Here is a 14,777-nt window from a genome sequence, read left to right as displayed (position 1 = left end):
TGTAATACGTTACATGTGTGAACAACTATTTACGTGTCAAGTATTAATATTGTACATTACTAGCAATTATCCCCACAAGGGCAATTTGGTCATAAACGTAGCAATTATTTAACAACAAGCATGTTTCATGTATTTTCACATAGTTCAGCAGCTAGTTTTATCAAGACAGAATTCTACTTGAAAGATTACTCTATTCAACAGATCATAGCATATCAATTAATTCACCAAAAATCTTCACAAAAGCATACATGAGTTAGGTTTCCAGAACATATTTTATTGTATTTTTATTCCACATAGATTTCTCACAATGACCAAAACATTACAGGAAACTCACAGCAGTCAAAATCATGCGCAACAGAATGTTATTTGCTATTCCCGTTAAATGGAAATTCCAATTAATGCAAGACCAATTGGGTTAGATTCTTAACTCAACATGTTAACTTCCAGAAGTAGAACCAACCCATTTGGTCTTGTAGTTCATGAGATATTCTAATTACAAAACAACTTAACAGCAGGTCTCACAATTCAGATTTGCACTTCAGTTTTGTAAAATAATAAAAGTTAACCTTTTCTCGTCCAAAAATTACAAACTTGGACTTTATAGAAACTAGACTCAACATAACACCCTGTAGTGTCAACAACCTAGACCAATTTCCACATTAACATTTAGTTACAGTTGTCTAAACATAACTTACAATCTGTCCAGTACCAGTTTTGACATTTAATCACATTTAAGTCGTTTGAGCAACCAAAACACCTCCAAATTAGGCGTGGTTGGGTTTTCTGAAAACTAGACTCAAAGTACTACCTTTTAGACTCATAAATAGCTCAGTTTGCTTTTATATTTAACAAGTTATATGTCGTTCAAGTTTAACAATCTCTGCTGTCAAAACTCAGCAAGCACAAACAATCGTCTAACATGCATCCTAAGCATACGACATATCTCCAAACATGCAATAAACATCATTAACCATAAAAATCAGTAGTAACCCTCTAGGGTTTACAAACAATCAATGATTTAACAATCTTTCACCGTTCAAAATCACATATGATTATCTAAACCAATAACCAACGCATAATCAATCATCCTCAAATCAAAATCAAGCATATAAACACTTAATACATAATTTACAAAGCTAGGGTTTCATGTTTATACCTTAAAAACGCAGAAACAACCAAGAGGAAGGTGAGAGATGCTTAGAAACGAGTGTGGGATGCTCCGATTATGAAGAACAAGATCAAACGAAGGTGATATGGTGGTGGGTGTTGGCTGCCGTCGCAAAGAGAGGGGGGGGGGGGTCCGATCGGGTGTGAGGGAGAGAAAGAGAGTTAGGGTTTTCTTAATATTATTAATAATAACATGTTACACATAGGTGCCTCAACTTTTAAATATTACTTTTCTAGCCTAAAGAAACTTGTTTGCATCTCTTGTTAACGTTCTATACAATATTGTCAAATAACACACAAGCCTAACACGTAATTATCACATAATTATTGTTTGAATGTTTTTCGTTTATTCACCAATGGTTTGCGTCAACTCGTTTGCGTTTCGGTGAAATCCCGAATGACTACACATGTAGTAATTGTCAAGCGTCATTTAAAACCCTAGTTTAAATGTAATGAGATGTGTGTTATAGATCAAGTGATCTTAAGTTTGAATTGACGGAGTTTGAGTTAACGGAGTTAACCTGAAATTGACGAGTGTCACACTGTATTGATGAGATGCTTCAAATTTCTGGACACCTTTGGGTCTTTATTCGGTTTATCATTTGGGTATTCAATTCGATGAATATTAAAATGCTTTATAAGCGGTCACACCCTAACTAGGATATCGGAAGCGTAATATAGGAATGTAACAGACACATCTAGTATCAACCACATTGTTTATAAAGAAACATTATCAAAATAGTTTACATTATAATACATCATTCTAACTTTGTTAACAAACTAGACGTTACACAACATTAACCAGTTCACATGCTTGATTCTTTATTAATATTTTTGCTTCTATCTACAGTTGTCTTCTCTACTGCCAGCACATGTAGCATCTAAACACATTACTTCAATTTTGGTATACCTGAAAAGCATGTTAAAAAGGTCACCTACGAATAGTTGGTGAGTTTAAAAAGTTTAAACGAAACCAGTATACGTAATCATAGTATTCATGTTATGTATGTATACAATACAATTATACTAAGCCACAAGTGAACCCTTGATGACTTTTACCACGTGGCCCCTCACTGCGCACGCACTCCCCATGGCCACATCTGCCACATGCCTCAAGTACTATGTCTAACACCACATAGCATGTATGTATAGTTATATGGTCATGTGCAATCGTGTAATGTTCTGGTACTCTCCACCGGCTCTGTCAGTTGGGTTTTTCAAACCAATAATACTATTCACATGCAACCGGTTCAAGATTAATCGCTCATGTTTGTGGGGACTTTCAAGTGTTAAGACTTAGACAATTCACATCATAACACGTTTCCATGTGTGTGTGTATGTGTGTATATATATATAAACATGATTTCCACACTAAATGTTCATAAAACAGTTTAAAAAGTGGGGTCATGAAACTCACCTTATAGTATCGACAATATACTTCAATAGATAATATGCCTCGATTATAGCTCGATCCCTATAATCGGTATCGTAATGTTAATACTAGTATAGTTGTTAAACTACATTGGGCCATATATCTAGTGTGGGTATGGTTGTTACACCCAGATCATGTCAGTAATCTTAGATTGTGACGTTATACAATATCTAATATTCAAAATCTGTCTTGGCTCAATTTCACCGTTTTACGCGCCTAGCCAAGTTAGTCGTTTACGCGCTTCAGAAACAGGTAAGATCACACAAACTTGAGTAAACTTACTGTATAAAATTATTCGATTTATAAAATAAATTTACGGTTTAGATGTACGGATTTGCTACAGGGTTTGTTTTCGTTTTTATACGGATTTGATTGTGGGTACAGTTCACCCGAATTGTCGACAATTCTCGTAGAAAGTTCGTTTTTACTAAATGTAATCAAAACTATGATAATTGACCAATTTTGATGTTTTGATATACCAGTCAGTTCGTTAAACATAATGGTACCGGTTTTTATCAAAACTTATATTTATTAAACCTTTAAATTATTATAACTTTTTATATAAATGAGATTAAATAATGAGATATTTTATAATTCTAATTGAAATGTGTAGATTTTTATAAAAATAATTCAAGAATTATTAAACTTTTTTATTTATATATAAAATTTGTTTTATATGTTATTTTTCCCCGAGAAATCCTCCATTTATATAAAACGGTACCCGAAAAATCTGATAATTTTTCTGAGTGTTCAAATATTATCATATATTCCCTGTAAAATTCCCAGAGCATAAATTTTTAACGATAATAGTTATCATAGCTAGGTTTCTCCAATGGATCCCAAATTTCATGTGGATCTAAGAATGACATTCCAGAGGTTTCCACAAATTCTCATAATTTTCCAAACTCTTTTGCTATTTTTCTCAATATATCACCAATAAATGGTAATAAAATCGCCAAATACTCTCCGTTTATCGAAAAAATTAAGAAATTTGGACAGGGACTCATTCATGTGATCCCTGATGTCCCGGAAAATTATCATAGGCTAACATTAAGCATGTAACAATCTATTCCTAAATAACCATTAAGAAATTTGGACAGGGACTCATTCGGGTGTTACCTTCGCGTTTTCCGGGTGTTTAGGCGTTTTTATCGCCTTTACGGGTTATTGGTTCTCTAGATAGTGTATCTATAGGTCATGTATCACAAAGTCAAGCATAGAACATTAATCATCAAGCCTTGCAACATAGGGTTTCGGTTAAGGTTTGAAATCGAGTTTTAAATCGTAGAAACGCGATATGAACTTCCTAATCCTTATTTGTGGCAAAAAAAAGTGTATGTTTCTGATTTGTAACCATGTTTAGGATCAAAACATATTTTTGGATGATTTTAAAGTTTTTTACATGGTCAAACATAATTTTCACTAATCTAACTAGTATTTTTAGGTTTAAATCATGTTAAAATCAATCAAAAACACTTAATTACCTTACGTTCTTGATGGTTTTAGGAAGAGAGTTTCCTGGAGCAGGTGTTATGTTGATGAAAATATCTTGTTATGATGTTTAAGGAAGCTTAAAAGAGAAGGAAACACAAGGGGGCACTATTTCCGGCCGCCATATCCGGGGAGGGGGGGCTCTCTCTTGGCCACTTTTGTCTCGTTTTGCGTGCCCAACGTGAAATATCGAGTCCAAATTTAGCCCGGGTTTTGTTTTTGATGAGAAAAATAGTCCGAGTATGATAAACATCGCAAAAATGAGTGTTTTTTGACTAAATTTTGTAAATTAATAAAAACGTACTAAATCGTTGTAAAATTCAAAAATAGTTTCATGGGTTCCTTCAATATTTCAAATTAATGTTTTATAAGTCTTTTTCTGTTTGACGGATGATACAATGTTTGTTTTGATACATATGTTTGGGTTTAAGTTCACAACGTATTGTTAAACGGAAATCTTTTCGTTTAAGTGGTTTTGCACATACTAGGTCTATAATATAAATATGTTAGTAACTATAATATATATAGGGGAAAGTGAATATGGTGCTGTCAACCGTGTAACTTACACGCAAAACTAATCAAAACTACGTAGTTTTAATTTAAACCTCATTTATCTAAAATCATTTCCTTTTCTATCAAAATCTTAACTTACTAATATTGAATATGGAAAGCATTAGCTGCACATTCTCCCCCAAATTCCACCAAAGAACACAAAACAAGTTTTTTCTTCTTTTTGGATCTTGCTCGAACATAAGTCGATTTCCGATTTCCTTAATCATTCAAGTTTTTCTTTTGATTTTTTTAACTTTAGTACTTGTATCAATGACTATAATTTCTTACATTTTGGTTTACATTTCTTGGATTGTTTTTTTTTCTTATGGATTTTAAATGTTGTATTAATATATCAATGAATATACTGACTAAATATTAAATAAATGAAACACTGTCCAATACAAGCTCAAGAATCCCATGAAAAGAATTGCAAAACTGTTTATTCCGTAAAACCATAATAGCTATCTTTGGACTTTTGGGATGGGAATCTCCTTAAAAAAGCATTTTGATTACAGAGTTGACATGGAACTAATATAAACATGGAAATGATTTAAAATAGATGAGGAGGTTTAAATCAAAACTAAGTAGTTTTGATTGGTTTTGCGTGTAAGGTTACACGGTTAACAGCACCGTATTCACTTTTCTCAATATATATATATATATATATATATATCACTTGTGTATGACCCCCTAATATATCAGGGTCATAATTAATATCATTCAGTTAATCATTTACTCGATATAAAATAGACGAAAATTTGTTTACTAGCTACATAATAAATAAGGTATACCTCAATTTGTCACGAATATCACTTTCTCCTCCGGTTAAGAAATTTCATCCTGGGAATTCGATGTTCCAACTTCTTTCCTTTTAGGGAAAAGTTGTGGGTATTTCTTTCAAAATTCATCCTTTCGTTTCTAAGTATATTCGGGTCTTTGTTGTGAGTTCCACCTAACTTTTTACCAATGAAATTTTGTTGTGTCGCAACTGTTAGTTTTCCCGTCGACTATTTGCACAGGCTCTTCCACAAAGTTTAGTTAGTCGTTTGTGTGCACATCTTCCAGTGGCACTATTGTTGTCTCATATGTAAGACACTTTTTCAGGTTTGATACATGGAAAACATCATGAATAGTACTTAACTCCAAAGGTAATTTCAGTCGATAGCTACGGGACCAATTCAGGAAGTAACTTCATAAGGCCCAATGTATCTTGGAGCTACTTTACCGGTTTTACCAAATCTTATGTCACCCTTCCATGGGGATACTTTAAGAGACACTTTATTGCCCACTTCATAAGATAACGGCTTTCTACCAACATCGACATAACTCTTTTGTCGGTCTCGAGCGGCTTTCAGTTTTTGTTTAATCTTATGAATTTTATCTGTCGTTTCTGAATCAAATTGGATTTCATAACTTGCGTGTCACCGACTTCCGTCCAACATAGTGGTGATCTACATTTCCGCCAAAATAATGCTTCATATGGTGCCGCTTGTAAACTACTATGATAACTATTATCTTAAGAGAATTCAATAAGTGGGAGGTGTTGATCCAAATTCCATTTAAAGTCTAACACACAAGCATAAAGCAAATCTTCTAATTTTTGAATTATTCTTTCAGATTGTACAGCTCGCAAAAAATTAGAAGTAAATTGACTATCTTGATCTAAAATAATTGAAAGTGGCTCCCCGTGTCGAGATACAATTTCATTGATGTAAATTGGAGCTAGTTTCTCAGTACCGTAGTTGCTACGGATCGGAAGAAAGTGAGCAGATTTGGTCAATCGGTCCACAATTACCCAAATTACATTATGCCCTCGGAGGTTTTGGGAAGTTGTGTCACAAAGTCCATTGTAATTTTGTTCCCATTTCCACTGGAATATTTCAGGGTGTTGTAACATTCTTGAAGGTTTTTGATATTCAGCCTTAACTCGAGCACAAGTAACATATTTACTAACATACGTGGCTATATCCTTCTTCATACCAGGACACCAATATAATTCTTCTGTGTCTTTATACATCTTGTCAGTACCTGGATTAATAGAATACTTGGATTTGTGCGCTTCATTTAGGATTAATTCACGAATTTTATGAAGAGTTGGAATCTAGACTCGGTTCTTGAATTAAAGTATTTCATCAGTTTTCTTTTAAAAATTCTTCACGTTCCCGTGCAGGTCTTCTTTTTCCAGGGAATATTTTTTTAAGGCTTCATTTTGGGTGATACCAATTTCATCGGTAAGGCTACTCTGGACAATCATTTCAAGTGCTCATACACTCAAAGGTTTAATTCTTTCTTTCTGGCTCAAGGCATCGACTACTATGTTGGCCTTACCTAGATGGTATCGTATTTCACAATAATAATCGTTTAACATATCTACCTATCTTCATTGCCTCATGTTCAACTCTTTTTGATCAAATATGTGTCGTAGGATTTTATGGTCTGTGTAAATTGTACATTTGGTACCATATAAGTAGTGTCTCTAGACCTTAAGTGAAAAAATGACTGCTCCCATTTCTAAATCATGAGGGGTATAATTCTTTTCGTGCACTTTAAATTGTTGGGAAGCATATGCTATTACTTATTTCTCTCCATCAGTACCCATCCTAAACCTTTACGAGATGCGTCGCAATAAACTACAAGATCATTAGTCCCTTCTGGAAGGCTCAATATCGGAGCTTGACACAACTTTTGTTTTAATAGTTGAAAGGCTATCTCTTGTTCTTCTCCTCAGTCATATTTTCGGTCCTTTTGAGTTAGGAGAGTTAAAGGTTGGGTAATGTTGGAAAATTTTTCAATGAAACATCGGTAATATCCAGCTAATCCTAAGAATGGTGGATTTCTTTCTGTGACTTAGGCGCTTGCCAATTCTTAATAGCTTCTATCTTACTGAGATTTACCTGAATTCCTTGTTGGTTTACAACGTGTCCTAAATATTTCACTTCTTGCAACCAAAATTCACCCTTCGACAACTTTGCATACAGTTTCTCCTGTCTTAATAACCAAAATTACCCGTAGGTGCTGCTCATTTTCCTCCTTACATTTCGAATATATTAAAATGTCGTCAAAGAATACTATCAGGAAATCATCAAGGTAAGGTTTGCAGACTCGGCTCATAAGATCCCAAAATACCGCTAGTGTGTTGATTAACCCGAAAGGCATAACTAAGAGTTCATAATGACTGTTGAGCCAGAAATAATTAACTACTAAGGATATGTTATTCGTAGTGACAAGCTTGGATCAGTTATCCTTCTGAAGAACTCTCTAGCTGAAGCAGGATTGAGGATCCTTAGTAATCGTTTGTAACAACGGATAATTTTTGCATGAAGACTGATGTTAATAGCTCCAACGGCTCCTAGACCTAGTCTACCACTTATTTCGCTATTGAACTTCAATAAGCACGTGGTCAAACAGCACGATGGAAGAGAGTGGAAGACTAGCGGATTTTTAGGACCTAGTGGTTAGTTAGTTATTTTTGTTTCCTTTATAAACATTGGGTTGTGATCAACCCTAGGACACGGTTCACTAGTTTAATACTGCAGATTTTAGCTCACAAGTTCTCTGTAATCTCACACACACCTAGCTCGATTCTAATCGTTGATCAACAACTCCAACCATTGTAACCCGTTTTTGTCATTAATAAATTGTTGATCGACGAGTTGTCATCACCCGGGGTTTTTTTCTTTTGATCTGAACAAGATCAAAGGGTTTTTCCTCGCAACAAATCACGGTGTTCATTCCATTTTCGTTTATAAAATCATTGTCATTAGCATAGCACTATACCTCACTTTATGGATTTGGATACATTATTCTTAGCAGATTTTTATCCAAAACAATGACCATATTGAGCCCGAAAGACAACTTTCGAAATATCTTCCTCCTGAATTTTTTACTTGGTGATAAGCGGATCTAAGATCAATTTTGGAAATATATTTCGCTCCTTGGAGTTGGTAAAACATGTAATCGATTCGAGGAAGAGGATACCTATTCTTAATAATTTTCGATAATCGATACACATTCGAAACTTCCACCATTATTTTCTTACAAACAAACTGGTGCTCCTTACAACGAATAATAGCTAGTACGTATAAAACCCCTATCCAATAATTCTTGCAATTAATTGGATAATTCTTGCATTTCGTAAGGTGCGCTGATAAGGTGCCTTAGCGATGGGAGTTACTCCTAGTATTAGGTCAATACGAAATTCAAGTGGTAAATCATGCAATTCATCCGGAAAAACATCTGAATAATTTCGTATCGGTTGTATGTCTTATGTACTTTTTTCATCAGGGTTCTTAATTGTTACACTTGCCAAGTATTCCATACAACCTTGGCGTAAATATTTCTATACTTTGAGATGAGATACATGTGACAACTACCAGAAAACTAGCCTAATCTGGTAATTATCTTAACCGTAATCGCGTATTAATCAGTAAAATAAATATATAGGAATAATATGTTTGTCCCAATTCCTTGATTTTAGTTTAGTATTATAATATGATACCTAGAAAAGTTCAATTTTGTCGTGTAGCGAACCCTGCACAAATTGACCTCGGGTACCGACTTAGAAAAGAATAAATTCATAAACATGTGTAAATGACTTCAAAAAATTAAAGTTTAAATTAGGATGTTATAGATAGTAAATAAACTTAATTGTAGAAGGTTCGAATCTCAAAAATTAGAAAATATGTAACAGAAAGCCAGTAGAGGACACTATAAGAGCCCGACATCAAGTTTTTCAGAAAATTAAGTTTTTAGGCAGACATTGACTGTAATCTAGTTTCGCTCAAAGTCTGACGAAAATTATTGAAAATGAACTTCGTTTGGCTAGACAAATTACGCTTTACATTAAACCTTATCACCTAAACTACACAATATATATTATTAATCACCCAACCCTCCCCCCTCATATTTCGGCCGACCACACCTAACCCCACCTCCCAACCCCTCCAATCACCTAATAATTTTACGCACAGTAATGATTGTTATGTTACTTGTAAGTATAATATCCTTACAACACATAAACCTATTCTATCCAAATCATCAATCTACCCCTCTCTTTCTCTATATAAGCCGGCCACCCCACCACCACTTCACCATCTCACCATTTCAAAAATTATCACAAACAATACTTAGATTAAGGGTCTTGGATGGAAGGTTAAGCAAAGAACAAGTGTTAGTAAGCTAAGGAGAGGATTCCAAGCAAGCACACGCCCATACTTTCATTCCCTTAGTCACCAAAATCAAAAATCCAATGTAACCCACCTTAATATTCGGCATATTAGTTATTATGTATTGTTTAAAGCTTGATTATAGCATATTTGTTGATGTGCATGCAAGTTTGATATGGTTGTGTGCATGCATGTGTGTGAATGTAGGAAATGGGTTTAGTTGATAATAAGATTTGTCATGGTCATATAATAGCTTGTTTTAAATAGTCCATATTAAGTTTACTTGAGATTGTTGAATAAATGAGTCTGAGTATTGATTTAGAGATGAAAGCAAGTGCGTAAATGGTTAAAAGATTGAAAATGGATGATGGGTAAACATACCCATATGAGCCGTGGGTTATGGCTTGGAGTATGATTTGCATTTGGTAACTAGTTACTTGTTAAATGGTTAAGAGATAACTGTGAAACTTGAAACACATTTAGTTGATTTATTAAGATTACTTAAAAAGTTGTTAAGTGATTTATAATGATGAACTTGAAAAGTGGCAATGTGATGATAAAAGATTCTTGTAAAAAGGGTTGATAGGTAGTGTAAATATTTTGTCATTTGACTATGTTGGGTTTTAACAAGATTATCAAAGCCATATAAACCCATTTATATGTAAAACACAGCGGATTAAAATGTTTTAAATCTTGTTATATTGATTGATATAAAACCCGTTTTATATGTAAAACCCAAGCCCCAGATCCATATACGAATTACATGCATACCAAAACTATCAACCATAGGGGGTTTATGTAATACAACCTTTCAAGAGGCAAGAAGATGAAGGAGATGATTGAATGGCTAGCCTTCAATGGAGAAGAGCCTCAAGCTTGTATACCCTCCAAGCCTTCAACAAACACCTTGCTTGCTAGGATTTAATGACTCTTGCACTTGAAAGATTAACCCTCTTGTGTTCTTCTTCCTTGAACCAAATTTGGAGAGAGGAGAGAGATTACCAATTGCATGTAATGTGGTTGGTGTTAATATGTTGTGTCCCAAGGTAGATATTAATAAGAGAAAATATTTCAAACAAATCGGAGGGAAATTTCCCCCCAAATGTGGGCTGGTCCTACCAGAGTTTATTTTCTCTTTCTTCCTGGAACAGACTAATACTCCATATACTAGTCTCAGGACTAATACTCCATGTATCATTCGCATTACTAATACTCCTTGTATTAGTTCACAGGACTAATACTCCATGTATTAGTCACAGGTCTATTGAAACTTTGTGACCTTTAACACTTTTAATATGCCATAAGTTTCGAGCAACATACCTCAACTATAATCATATATATATTATTTAACCAACTTAAATAATATCATAAGATAATCTCTCTTTAATAATTTATCCTTATAATTTATCGATTTCTCAAGTGCAAATATTTAGAAACCCATTTTCTAAATATCATGAGTGCTAAAATTTACTTGTTAGATCATATCTACAATAAATATTATGGTGTTTGTCTAGCTTGTTATTGGGTATGACCCGACTTGGATCATAACATACTAGCCACATCAACTCTAATATGTGTCTTGGGCAGACCGATTCCTACAATCTCCCACTTGCACAAGATACATAGAAGATTAATGCAAATAGCAAATACCGCCTAACAACGGTTTACTACCCCTAATACGTATGACGAAGTGTCATTCAATAACATCATTCCCTTCAAGTCCCTTACTTGAAATGATTTAGGTGAATCTATCATTTATCCTTTTGTCACGGATGTCATGTCAAATCCAAAGACACAGAATGATCATTCTTTGTTGATTTAACTTACAGGCCTTAGACATCTCACTCTCAAAGAATAAGAGGGACAAATCCCTTATTGACTACATACGTCTCTCACTATCACCTTGTACTACACTTGAGCTCAGCCTTATATACTGACATGTTTCAGAGCAGCGAAGAACTAAGTCAAAGTATAATAGTCGATGAATATCAAGACCCGATATGTATCTCAGGTCGGAGGATACTATGATGTTCTCCTTTACTCAAATTTACTTATGATCACAAATCACAAGGATTCCATGTAGTAAAATTGAGGGCGGGTCATTCCAATATTTATCCCATAAATATCTATAAACCTTGGCAGCAACCCTTGCTATATTCATACCCTATGAATATCTACCAATCCAAGTTCATAATAGTCTTACCTTCATACTTGTTCCCACAAATATGAACGACTACGTACATTTAGAATAATTAACTTATTCACGGATTTAAACATGCTAAAATGGAACATAACTCAAATGTCATAATCATAAACATAATCATATGAATGAGTGAAAATAACAATTGTTCCGATATCCAAATACAAAATAGATCAAATCCAATCACTAGAATATCGAAGTCCTAAGGCGCAAGTATGACCCTCATGCTTCGGCCTTTCAAGGAGCTTCGTGAGTGGATCCACAATGTTTTGATCAGTGTGAACTTTGCGAATACATATCTTTCCCTTTTCAACTTCATCCCTTATGTAGTTGAACCTCCGCTCAATGTGCCTAGTCTTTTGATGTGCACGAGGTTCCTTGATTTGAGCAATCGCACCCTCGTTGTCACAAAAGATCTCTAGAGGGTCCCGAATGGAATGGACTACCCCTAGATCGGCCATGAACTTTCTAATCCATGCAGCTTCTTGAGATGCCAATGAGGCGGCGATGTATTCAGATTCAGTGGTGGACAAGGCTACCACATCTTGATTTGCGCTCTTCCAAGAGACAACACCACCATTCATAATGAAAACATATCCCGATTGTGATCGAGAATCATCTCGATCAGTTTGGAAACTCGCATCCGTGTAACCCTTTACAACGAGTTCCTCCTCACCAGAGCCATATATTAGAAACATATCCTTAGTCCTTCTAAGGTATTTCAATATGCTCTTAACCGCCATCCAATGGCTACTTCCCGGATTTTATTGGTATCGACTTTTCATGCTCAAAGCACATGACACATCCGGTCTAGTGCATATCATGCATACATGATGGATCCTATGGCCGATGCATATGGGATTCCATTTATTTTGTCTTGCTCATCCTTTGAGCTTGGACATTGAGAAGCACTCAATATTGTTTCTCTTTGAATGGGTACGAAACCTTTCTTAGAGTTGCCCATCTTTAACCTTTTCAAGATTTTGTCAATGTATGCACTTTGATTCAAACCTATCAACTGCCTTGATCTATCCCTATTGATCCTTATTCCCAAAATATAGGCGGCTTCACCAAGATCTTTGATGGAAAAACAACTCCCAAGCCAAGCTTTTACACCTTCCATGGTTGGAATGTCATTCCCAAACAAAAGTATGTCATCAACATACAATACTAGGAAAGTAATGATGATCCCACTAGCTTTCTTGTACACACAAGCCTCATCAGCGTTCTTGATGAATCCAAATTTCTTGACTTCTTCATCAAAACGGTGATTCCAACTTCTAGATGCTTGTTTCAATCCATAGATTGATTTCTTTAACTTGCATACTTTATTAGGATGTTGTGGATCGAAAAAACCTTCGGGCTGAACCATATAGACATCCTCTTCAAGATGTCAATTTAGAAAAGCGGTTTTAACATCCATTTGCCAAATCTCATAGTCATAATATGCGGCTATGGAAAATAATATCCTAATAGACTTTAGCATCGCCACGGGCGAGAAAGTTTCATCATAATCAACCCCTTGAGTTTGAGTCAAACCCTCTGCTATGAGTCTAGCTTTATAAGTATCCAAGTTTCCATGCATATCAGTTTTCTTCTTGAAAACCCACTTGCTTCCAACCAGTTTGGAATTAAGAGGTGGAGCAACCAAGTCCCATACTTGGTTGTCATCATGGATTGCATCTCAACGTTCATGGCTTCCAGCCATTTATCACAATCAGATTGCGACATTGCATCTCGGTATGTGGTGGGTTCATTCGAATCTACCACGTAGCATCCATCCATGAAAAATCCATATCTTTCAGGTGGGGTGCTAATTCTACCAGTCTTGCGAACGCTTTGTGTGTTTCGATCAACCATTTGATCATCATCAACAACCTCTTGTTGATTGCTAGTGTCAACCAAACGTGTATCGGCTTGTGGTTCTCGATCCTCCTTGAGTTCCATAGTTCTATCAGTTCCTTCCATAAGGAACCTTCTTTCCAAGAACTTAGCCTTGCGAGCTATAAACACTTTATGCTCATTTGGATTGTAGAAGTAATATCCCATCGAATCTTCGGGATATCCTACAAAGATACACTTAGTGGAACAACTTTCAAGTTTATCAGGGGTGTAGATCTTAACATAAGCCTCATAGCCCCATACCCTTAAATATGATAATGACGGAACCTTTCCATGCCATATTCCAAAAGGTGTCCTTTCCACTTTCTTGGTTGGTGCCATATTTAAAATATGGGCAGCAGAGATCAGTGCGAAACCCCAAAATGATAGAGGTAATGTGCTTTTAGCCATCATGGATCAAACCATATCCAATAAAGTTCGATTCCTCCTTTCAGACACACCATTATGTTGTGGTGTTCCAGGTGGAGTAAGTTGTGAGACAATCCCACAACTCCTAAGATGTTCTAGAAACGCATCATTGAGGTATTCACCTCCTCTATCGGAACGTAGTACTTTGATTATTTTGTTGAGTTGATTTTGTACTTCATTTTGGAAGACTTTGAACATTTCAAAGGCTTCATTTTTGTGTCTTAACAAGAACACATACCCATAGCGACTATAATCGTCGGTAAAGGTAATGAAGTATCTTTCACCATTCCTTGTCATTGTCCTAAAAGGACCACATACATCCGAATGTATGATACCTAATAAGTCTTTCGCCATTTCATTAGTTCCATTAAAGGGTTCCTTGGTCATCTTTCTCAATAAACAAGATTCGCACTCATCAAATGAATCATCATTTGATTCCAAAAGACCATTCTTTTGAAGT

Source organism: Bidens hawaiensis, unplaced genomic scaffold, assembly GCF_021521415.1.
Source record: "Bidens hawaiensis isolate Kalapana, Puna unplaced genomic scaffold, B.hawaiensis_p1.1 tig00010538_1, whole genome shotgun sequence".
Taxonomy (NCBI): Eukaryota; Viridiplantae; Streptophyta; class Magnoliopsida; order Asterales; family Asteraceae; genus Bidens; species Bidens hawaiensis.
This window is presented reverse-complemented; position numbering follows the sequence as displayed.